A 10,947-nucleotide genomic window follows, 5' to 3' on the forward strand; every position below is an offset into this window, starting at 1 on the left:
AGGATTGGGTTTGATTGTGTACTAAAAATACAAACCTTTTTTGTACATAATTAATTTTTATAATGACCTACAAACATGTTCAAAAAAGAGTTAAGTTCCTCGTAAAGGTATTGGACTAAAAGGATGGAACCCAAAAGAACACCTTGAGGAGTTAAATTTCTCTTAAGTGGGAACTGTATTGGTAGAAGTGGATTGGTTGGATTTGGAGTGTAAAGGTGTCATTTAGTTAAAAGAAAATCAAACTAGATGTCCCTTCACTAATGTCACATGTCATGAGCTTTAGTTTCACGTGCGGGAATCAACTTCCTACCTTTTCAGTTGACAAGACTTGAGGTGACACGAATACCTAAAGATATTTTAGAAAAAGCAGTAAACCAAATATCAGATTAAAAACCATTGGACAATAGATTTCCTCGGGATCATGGTTTTACACTATAAAAGGATCTCAAGCCATCTCTTCAAAGGGGGGATCTTCTTCTCTACAGACCTTGACCAGACTTTTCACTTTCACTTTCACCTTCTTCTAGACCTTTCTTACTTCTGAAGCTGAGAAGCTAAAAAACCATCTTTTCCTCTCCCCAAATTTCCTCTCATTTTGTTCTTCATTACATTCATCGCCTTCACGAGTAAAAAACTGGCATTCAGGTTATTCTCCCAAAACACTTGACAACCATTAACCAACCCCTGTCCACTTTAAACAAAGCTCATTCATCCTCTTGTGACATTAGTGGAGGTCTCAACACTTGTTCTCCACCTCTATTTCTCATCATTAGTTCTTGTATTGCTTATCTGTCATTAATAGAAGTATTTTTTTTCACAAGTTTACTTACACCGAATCTCTCATCTTAACTATTATTTTTCACTTAATCTATTTTTTACGAAATCCACCCGAATCATCTGGCGACTCCACTGGGGAGGAACACATTGACGTGATAGCTAGAGATCAAACGAGGTATAGAACTCCCTCACCACCTCCATTCGCGAATCTGGAGAATTTGGAGGAAGACGAGAACACCCCAGTTACTCGTAGGGAGTTGGCGCGTATTCTAAAAGGCAAAGGATCATGAAGTTGAGTTGCAAGAATTGAAAGGAAAAAGAGAAGTTGTGGGAAGCAAGATGGAAGAATATCACCAGAAACTAGCATTAGCTATGACAAGCACATTCGGCCCAGGGTGTTCCTAGAGGGAGATCTGGTACTAAAATAAGTAGACGCAGTGATGAGGAAGATGTCTTTGCCAAAATAGGCTCCCAAATGGGAGGGTCCTTACATCGTTTCTGAAGTACACCCCAACGAACACTGCATCCTACTGGACCCGGATCATGGAACAACTACCGGCCCCATCAATTTCAAGTACGTTAAGAGGTACTATGCCTAATTTCAATTTTAGGAGTTAGAATTTCAATTCCAACAGGCTTCTTTATCAAGAGCCAATGTTTATGTTATATTATTCTGCAAGCATCCTGCAATGCATGAAAAAACTGCATTAGCAATCATACACTCAAAAGATGTGAATGATGCATCTTAAGAAATTTGCAATACAAAATAGTTCCAAAAAAGTGAAGTGTCCCACCCTCCAAACTCCTAAAAAGAGTAGAGCATAAATAGGGCAAGAAAGTTATGGGTACCTTCCTTTTTGGCCTAAAAAAGGGGGCAGAAGAAAAATAGCAGTAGATAATCCTGCTTTTCTTAAAATCACACCCTCCTCCTACAAAAAAAAATAATAAAATAAAAATTAAATTATCTATTTATGGTTACAAATGAACATTGCTCATAATTTTAATTCAATTTCTTTTTTTTAGGATTCGGATGTGGTGGTGATAGTGGTGATGATACCGCGCTGTGTAAAAAATGTCCTAGCAGAGATGATGAGGAACACCTCTCCTACCCTCTCTTCCAGGTGTTCTCCTTTGTTATGTGTCTCTCCAAATACAGGTATTCAAATTTAAAACGTGTCCAATTAAAAGGGTAAGAGTTTCTCCCCTTCTTATTTTTTTATATATTAAATTATTATATTAAATCAATCATCCCTCTTTTTTTCAAAAAATGTATATATATGTATAAATAATAATAATAATATTATGTACACCATACACTACTTTTAAGAATAAATACATATGTATATACAAATAATTATGAATATATATTACTAATCTTATTTATCTATTTATTTATTTTATTAATATTTAAAATATTTGTACAAAAACATTATTTTATTCCTTTTTTATAAGTACATAATTATATTCATATTATACAGAAATATTTATATTTGAATATCTTAATATTTACAAATACATATCTCATTATGACAAAAAAATAAAAGAGGGGATATTTGATTCTTTAGAGTTATGATATATTAATAAAAAAAATAAATTATTCTTGTTCTGTTGAGTACAAAAAAGTTCAATACAGTTTGAGTGAATACCCTCAAAGACTGCATTGGGGCTTATGATTGTGTACTAAAAATATAAACCTTTTTTGTATATAATTAATTTTTATAATGACCTACAAACATGGTCAAAAGAGAGTTAAGTTCCTCATAAAGGTATTGGGCTAAAAGGATAGAACCCAAAAGAACACCTTGAGGAGTTGAATTTCTCTTAAGTGGGAACTATATTGGTGGAAGTGGATTGGTGGGATTTGGAGTGTAAATATGTCATCTAGTTAAAAGAAAATCAAACTAAATGTCCCTTCACTAATGTCACATGTCAGGAGCTTTAGTTTAACGTGCAGGAATCAACTTTCTACCTTTTCAGTTGACAATACTTGAGGTGACACGAATACCTACAGATATTTTGAAAAAAGCAGTAAACCAAATATCAGATTAAAAACCATTGGACAATAGATTTTCTTGGGATCATGGTTTTACACTATAAAATGATCTCAAGCCATCTCTTCAAAGGAGGGGGGGATCTTCTTCTTCACAGACCTTGAACCAGACTTTTCACTTTCACTTTCACCTTCTTCTAGACCTTTCTTACTTCTGAAGGTGAGAAGCTAAAAAACCCATCTTTTTCTCTCCCCAAATTTCCTCTCATTTTGTTCTTCATTACATTCATCGCCTTCACGAGTAAAAAATTGGCATTCAGGTGTTCTCCCAAAATACTTGACAACCATTAAACAACTCATGTCCACTTTAAACAAAGCTCATTCATCCTCTTGTGATATTAGTGGAGGTCTCAACACTTGTTCTCAACCTCTATTTCTCATCATTAGTTATTGTATTGCTTATCTGCCATTAATAGAAGTATTTTTCCTCACAAGTTTACTTACCCCAAATTTCTCATCTTAACTATTATTTTTTACTTAATATATTTTTCATGAAACCCACCCGAATCAGGGTTGAACCTGGTTTTGGGTGTGGTATTTTGGTGGTGAGAGAGACTCAGTTTTGGGAGCTTGTAGTTTGTGAAGTTGGACTTTATGTCATTGGATGGGTTTTCTTGTGAAACAGGTTAGTCGAGGTGTGCTTTCGCTCATGAAGTTGAGCTAAGGCAACTGTAGTAATATAAGATGCTAGTTTAGCTAGTAACGATTCACACTTTAGACGGTCTTGTAATCCATCCACAAATAAGGAAATCATCCACTCTTCACTTAACATAGTGACTTGATTGGATAATTCCTCAAATTGGCTTTGGTATTCTGCTACTATGGATGTCTGTTTTAACTTCTTAAGAGCTGCTTTAAGGTCATAAAACTGATTCTGGCCAAATCTGACTAGCAAGGTTCCAAGAATGATTCTTAAGTGTGAGTGATATTATTGTTAATTACTTAATGGTACCAAGAATAAACAGGTCCAAACAAATAAAATGAAAGCATACGTACCCTCGTGTCACGGGGAACGAAGTACCATTCAAAGTACTGTTTGACTTTGAAGACCCACTCCTCTGCTCGATCTCCATCAAATATCAGTAGTTCTGCCTTGAAGCTCTGAATCCGCCGTTGGAGAAAACTAGACCTGTGTGTTCGTAGGTCTTGTAGTGAGTCTTCTTCATTGGAGTCGTCAACCATTTTCTTCATCTTAAAGGCTTTCTTGAGAAAGCTTCGAATCTCCCGTAATGAGTGCTCTATACCATCTATACGGTCATTATTCTAGGAGAATTGGCTTGCTACTTCAAAGTGGTTATGTTGAAGTGCAGCGATCTCAGCATGATGGTTGAGTTCTCCAGGAATGGTCATTTCTCTCTCAATGAAAGCACCAAATGATAGCTAAGAAAATAAATTAGATGCAGCAACACAAATTATGTAGCACGCAATTATGGAACAAGGAAGAAAGTGATGATGGAATTGATGAATGAGGAATTACAAATGATATTCCCTATTCGAGTCAGGGAAGAACTCTAAGTAACAATTCTCTACATTTTTCTCTAATTGAATTATGAATGCTCCCCACTCACTATAAACTCTCACGTAACAAACTTGCTAAGCTGTCAGAGAGGAGATCTGCTGTGATGCGCTCTTCATCCCACAGTCTAGTCACTCGTCTATTTGGACTGCTTCTTAATCTTTGGTGACTTGGACTGTACTGCTAGAAGTCCAACATCAATTTCATGTTCTGGTTCTCTTTTTGCACTCCTCATCTCTTCAATTGGGTCTTTATTTGGGCTGACATTGATAGAACTAACAGTTGTTGTTTGAGAATAAATTTTGTTGTTCATTCTTTGTTGTATCTCGTTATTCACTTATTATGTTTATATATGTAGCCAGCAAGCAAATGGAATCATCTAGAGATGTCTTAGCAATGTCGATCTGGATTATTATTCTAGAAGACAGTTGGGTTATTGATTTGTCCATAAAATTGATTTTATATTTTTTTAATGACAATTTATTTTGAGGAGCTTATTGAAAATTTTAAAAATTATTAATATGAATTAAAATTGTATTAAATTTAGATGTGATATACTTTTGTTATTTTAGTTTATTAACAATTTTAAATTTTATTTTACTGTGATTAATATTCTGTTAATTAGAATAAAAAAATTAACTGAACCAAATTGCTTTTAGTTTTGTTCAATTCGATTCTATTGTTACAAAAGTAACAAATCGATTAATTAATGCAGTGTGAAAATCGAACAGGTCGGCCCGTTGGTTTTCAATCCGAACCGAACCAAACCCATGACGCCCCTAAATTATTTTCCATGTAGAATAATTAGGCATGAAGCAAACTAGGGAGTAGGGAAGTACTATTATATTCGTGGGCCTCACAGAAAAAGATAGGAGGTAGCAGATGGGTTACTTCCCGACATGACATCCATCATCATTCGTCAGTGTAGAGTGAGTGCCCACCGCACAAACGTTAACGTTAAAAAACGTTGCCATGGACCATCATCATGTCATCGTCTCTCTTTATGCACTTGACCCCACATTCAATTTTCTTCTTCCAGGTTCCCCATTTAATACGTCCTACCATCACTTCCAAATTTCCATCCTCTAATAGATAAGGTGATAATTAAAGCCTACTTCTTTAATTGAAATTGCCGTATAATATAATATAATGTATTCAATCTTCACGAGTGGGGAAAAGGAGCCTATTTTCGTCAATAAGATCATGTCCACTCATTATTCAGAAATTGGAAACTAAGATGTGTTTGAAAAAAAATAATAGGTAGAAAAAAAAGTAACCGATTTACTATTTCCCTAAACAGAAAACATAAGAGAGAGGATATATTTCTCTTCTATATACAAAGAAGGTTAGGAGAAATTTGATCCACAACACCTCTTTTCCTCCTTATCATGTTCTTTTTCATAAGAATTGAACTAGCTACGAATCCACAAATTTTAAGTAATGCGACTAAATATATAGTATATTATAATAAAATTTTTTTAAACATATCAAAATATATAAAAATATTAAATTTAAATAATCTTTTATTTATTTATTATTATAATGGGTACTATAAGAGTTATTAATTTATATTTTTATAAATTAAATATATACAATAATAGTAAATTTGATATTAATCAAGATGATAAGTAGATTACTTTTTACTAAAAGACTTTTTTGAGTCTTCGAAATAATAAAACACATTTTTTTTATGAATTATATATGATAAAATATATTTTAGAAAAAAACTAATAATAAAAAAAGATAGAAATACCAAACCTTTTATATCCCTATTATATATTTTACGGATTATCTAATAATTATTTAATCATTTAGCAAAAAAAAAAACTGATTCAAATATAATAATAATAATAATAAATAATAATAATAATAATAATAATAATAATAAAGTTAGTTGGTTAAATAGATAGATCGAAAGAAATATAAAATACTTTTTGAGTATTAATTATTAAAATACATATGTCATACATTTTTCAGTTTGTTAGTAAAAATTAAAATTAAGTAGAGAAAAAATTTAAAAATATAAAGTTCAAATAAATAATTTTATTAATTAAACAGGACCATAATATTATCTTTTTTATTAATTTAATTAAAATATTATTTTTGTCCTCAATGTTTAGAATAAGTCCCAAAGTTTCAATGGTTCTATTTAAGTCCCTAACGTTTTAAAATTGACTCAATGTTGTCCTGCCGTTAGGGATTCATTAATAAAATTGACGGCAGGACAAGATTGAGACGATTTTGAAACGTTGGGGATTTAAATAGGACGAAAATATTAGAGATTAAACAAAAACGATACATAAAAATAAATTTTAGTTTTATCTTTCAATAATATCAATTTTTTACTGTATATAGTATTCAATTATTTTTTTAATCACACCTAAGTAAATTACACTTAATCGCATTACTTTCATTCTAAATAAATTTATTTTTTTATAATTTTACACTTAAAGTTATAAGTTAATATAAAAATATAAAAAAATTTATTTAGAAGGAAAGTATTGTGATTAAGTGTAATTTACTTAGATGTGATTAAAAAATAATTGAATATTATATACAGCAAAAAATTGATATTATTGAAGGATAAAATTAAAATTTATTTCTATGTATCGTTTTTGTCCCCAACGTTTTCGTTCTATTTAAGTCCCTAACGTTTCAAAATCATCTCAATTTTATTTTGCCGTCAATTCTGTTAACAGATCCCTAATGACAGGATAACATTGAGTCAATTTTAAAAAGTTAAAGACTTAAATAGAACGATTGAAACGTTAGGGACAACTTAAAAACTTACCCCAAACGTTGAGAACAAAAATAATACTTTACTCTATATATTTATTATACTTTTTAGATAAAAATTAATAGGAAGACCTTTATTATTATGAGGTCAATTTAATAAAAATAATTTTGTTGACACAACATTCAATAAGGTAACTTTTATTTAATATGGAAGCAAATGTAATTTTATAATGGGACATTATGCATAAAAATATATACTTTTTCACATTTTTTTAAAAATGTTAGTGGGGTGCTTGCCCCCACGTCTCAAAGCATAAATCTATCCTTATTGAACCCAATATTATATTTAGAAAATAAAGTATTAATTAAGTTTTATTAATTCCACCATGTATTACTCTTATTAGATAAACCTTCAAATAAATAAATAAATATATCATATATATGATATAATGGATATATTGATGCCTATTATTCTACTACTATAAATAAAAACAGAGATAAATTTTGAAGACAAGTAAAAATAAATTATATTATTTTTTTGAATAAATTATTATTTGTATTCACAAAAATTTTAAACATTGACAAATGTATCAACAAAAAAAATAAAATTGAAGTTATACTCACAAAAGATTAGTTTCATACAAAAAAATTATCCAATCCTAAAAAACTTTCAAAAACTCTAAATTACTCTTCTTTGCAACTCTAAATTACTCTCTCTCTCTCTCTCTCTCTAGCCATCACCCTCATCTTTGTCGGCGTCGCCAATCCTAACCACCCATACTTCTACCAATTGCAACCACCCACACCACCGCCTCCCGCAATCTTAACCACTATAGTCCAGCCCTCACCTTCTCCATCTTCATCTCCAACTGCAGTCGCACAACTCCACCATCACCAGCAAGTGCTGCACAGACTTTAACACCCTCCTTATTCTTGTAGCAATCGCTTCCCCTTCCACCATCGGACTCTGTAGTTGCAACTGTTGTTGATATGGTTGTGGCTCCACCAGATGTTCTTGCTGCTTCTTTTTCTTTAACACCTAATATTTTATTTTGGAATATCCTCTCATTCCTTTTCAACTGAATACTCCAAATGACAAAAAAGTCTATCAACCACTTCTTTTAAATCTCTTTTCTCATTGAACAAATATTTAACTTTTAAAGTATTTTTCATAGTGCCTGAGTGTGTCCAAATTTGTCCAGTAACGTAAATCCACACACATTAAACCTGCCGTGAAAATTCACAAGTAACAAATAAGTGGTACACACTCTTAACATCCTTACTACAAATCACACAAGTAGTATTACTTTGATCGATAATAGCCAATATATTTAATCTATCTTTAGTATTGTGTTACAATGGGCTTACTAATTAAGCCCAATATCTTTAGTAAATATGAACAATCATTTTTTGCTTTGCCATCCACACCTCTCAATATGATGACTTAAAATGATAACTTTGTTATACTGCACTTTGCAATATTGGGATGAAAATAGAAAGACCAACATGTATAATTGGCAAGATTATAGTGCAAATCAGACTTTTAGCTAACTGAGGATGATTTTGGGACATAGCTGGTGCTAAACAGCTGTGTTGCTCCCTGTTTTGGGGGTTACCTAAAACTGTAGGTCGATCTCAGACGAGATCTTCTGTACTGGTTGGAATGGTTTGTGTCCGACTTGTTGGACTTGGTGGTGATGCTGATTCCTTCGTTCCCGGAGGGTGGGGGGTACCTGCAAGGGACTCTGATACTTAAGTTAGCAAGGGTATTAAGCAAGTATTGAGTAGAATCAGAGTATGAGTTATACCTGGGTACTCCAGTGTATTTATAATGGTGTAGAGTGACCTCTTTGGACGAGATAAGTTAGTTATCTTATCTTATCTTTATCTTATCTTTGACTGGGGTCCTTTTATCGTTCAAGGGAACCGCCTTTATCTCTACGGGCTTGGACCGCCCTTGGATTTGGGACGTGTTCCTCTATTTGGGCCCTTTGTTTGGTCCTTCCTGTGACTTGGCCGAGCTCTTTGAGAAGAGATCGGGTTGTCCTGACCTGAAGAGGTTGGTCGCTTTGTCTGTAGAACATCCCGGGTCGGACAGCTCGACCCAGGATATGAACAGTGCCTCTGTTCAAGCTTGGTCTTTTATCTGGAGGCCGAGTCTTGGTTTTAGGACTTCGAGCCTTCTCGGGTAAAGCCGAACTCGAGCACTTTGTCGCTTTATCTTCCGTAGAGCTCTTTCTTGAATGCGGAACGTTTCTGTTCCGTTTCTTCTGAAAGCGCGCGCTTTTGCCTTTAGCGTTTTTTTTTCCTTGGGAATGCGCGAGGGTTTTTAATGCCCTTGATTTCCCACAACGAAAGACCAAGAATGGCTTCCGTTTCTCTTGGTTTTCTTTATTCAAATTTTGTATCCAAGAGATGGTTTTTCTTTCCCTGTAACTTCCCTTCTTTTTCGCCGTTTCCTGTCTTGCTCCTCTCGTTTCTTTGTGACGCTTTGGCCTTCGCTTGGTGCTTTCCGCTTTGTGGTCGATTCTCTGCTACTCTTTTTTCAAAATTTTCTTCCTTTTTCCAGGTTGATTTTGCTTTCCTCTTCACCTTTTTATTTCTGCTACTTTTGTTTTTGATCCTTTTGATGACGCCTTGATTTTGTATGCTTGGAAAGCTTGAACCTTTTCCTTTGTTTCTGTTTTTACTTTTAGAATGTGATTCTTCAATAAAGTTTTGATTTTTCCTAAGTTGTTGTTGGAAAGCTTGAATCTTTTCATACTACCATGCTTGACTGTCACTACGATGTATGTTTTCTGATTTTCTTTTCGTCTTTCTGTGTGCTTTCGACTGGATTTCCTGGTAGTTTAGTGCCTTTAGGGTTTTACATGTTGCTGCGTTTCGAAAAAAGGTTGCTCCTTTGGTGGCTTTGTTCTGTCGGTATTTTTTCTACGGAATGGAGACGATGGTTTCTTGGTGATTTCTGGTTTAAGAGAAAAAAAAGGGTCGTTGCTGGGGTGTGAACTTGTAGGTCCCTTTGGGTTCTTGTTCTGTGGTTGCCTCCAAAGGATGCCCTTGGATCTTTTGTGTAGGTCCTGGGGTCTCTCTTTGTTCCTCATACTGTGCTGGGTTGTGTGGTCAAGTTGTTTTGCTGTTTGTCCGAGATGTTTTTTAGTAATCCAATATTCTTTTCTTATTGTTGGACTAGTTGGCCTCATGGCTTCTCGTAAAAATATTGTTGAGGCGTCTTCCTAAGTCCATGAGGGCATGGCTGATTGGGTGGATTCTATGGTTCTTCTGTGTATTTCTGTGGTGGACTCTGAGTTTTGTATAGAGCTGCGAAAACATCATAGGGTTTGTTGTAGCGGTGCCCAGGAGAGGGATTATGAGCTTATAGCGCCTGGTTCTGACGAAAGAGTTTGTTTTCCCACCTCAGTCGAGGGGGAGCGTCCCTTCTTCTATGCTTATGAATATTTCTTTAGTCAGTTGAACATTACTTTTCCTTTTTCTGCCTTTGAAATCGACTTGTTGTGGTCGTGTAACATTGCTCCATCCTAGCTTCATCCCAATTCATGGGGTTTTATAAAAAAATTTCAATTACTGTGTCAAGAGTTAGGAATCAAGCCTTCTCTAACTCTTTTTCTTTACTTGTTTGTTTCGGCCAAGCCTGGGGCTTCTTCAAAAAAGAAAGCTTCTTGGGTTTCCTTTAGATATGCTCAAGGGCACAAGGTCTTTGCCATATACGACGAGTCCTTTAAGGACTTCAAAAACTATTTCTTTAAAGTTCGAGCTGTTGAGGGGGTTCGCCCCTTTTTTCTTGATGAAAATGATGAACCTGCTTTTCCTCTTGAGTGATAAAAGAATGTCATGGTGCCTCGGTATACTT

Source organism: Arachis stenosperma, chromosome 2, assembly GCF_014773155.1.
Source record: "Arachis stenosperma cultivar V10309 chromosome 2, arast.V10309.gnm1.PFL2, whole genome shotgun sequence".
NCBI lineage: Eukaryota > Viridiplantae > Streptophyta > Magnoliopsida > Fabales > Fabaceae > Arachis > Arachis stenosperma.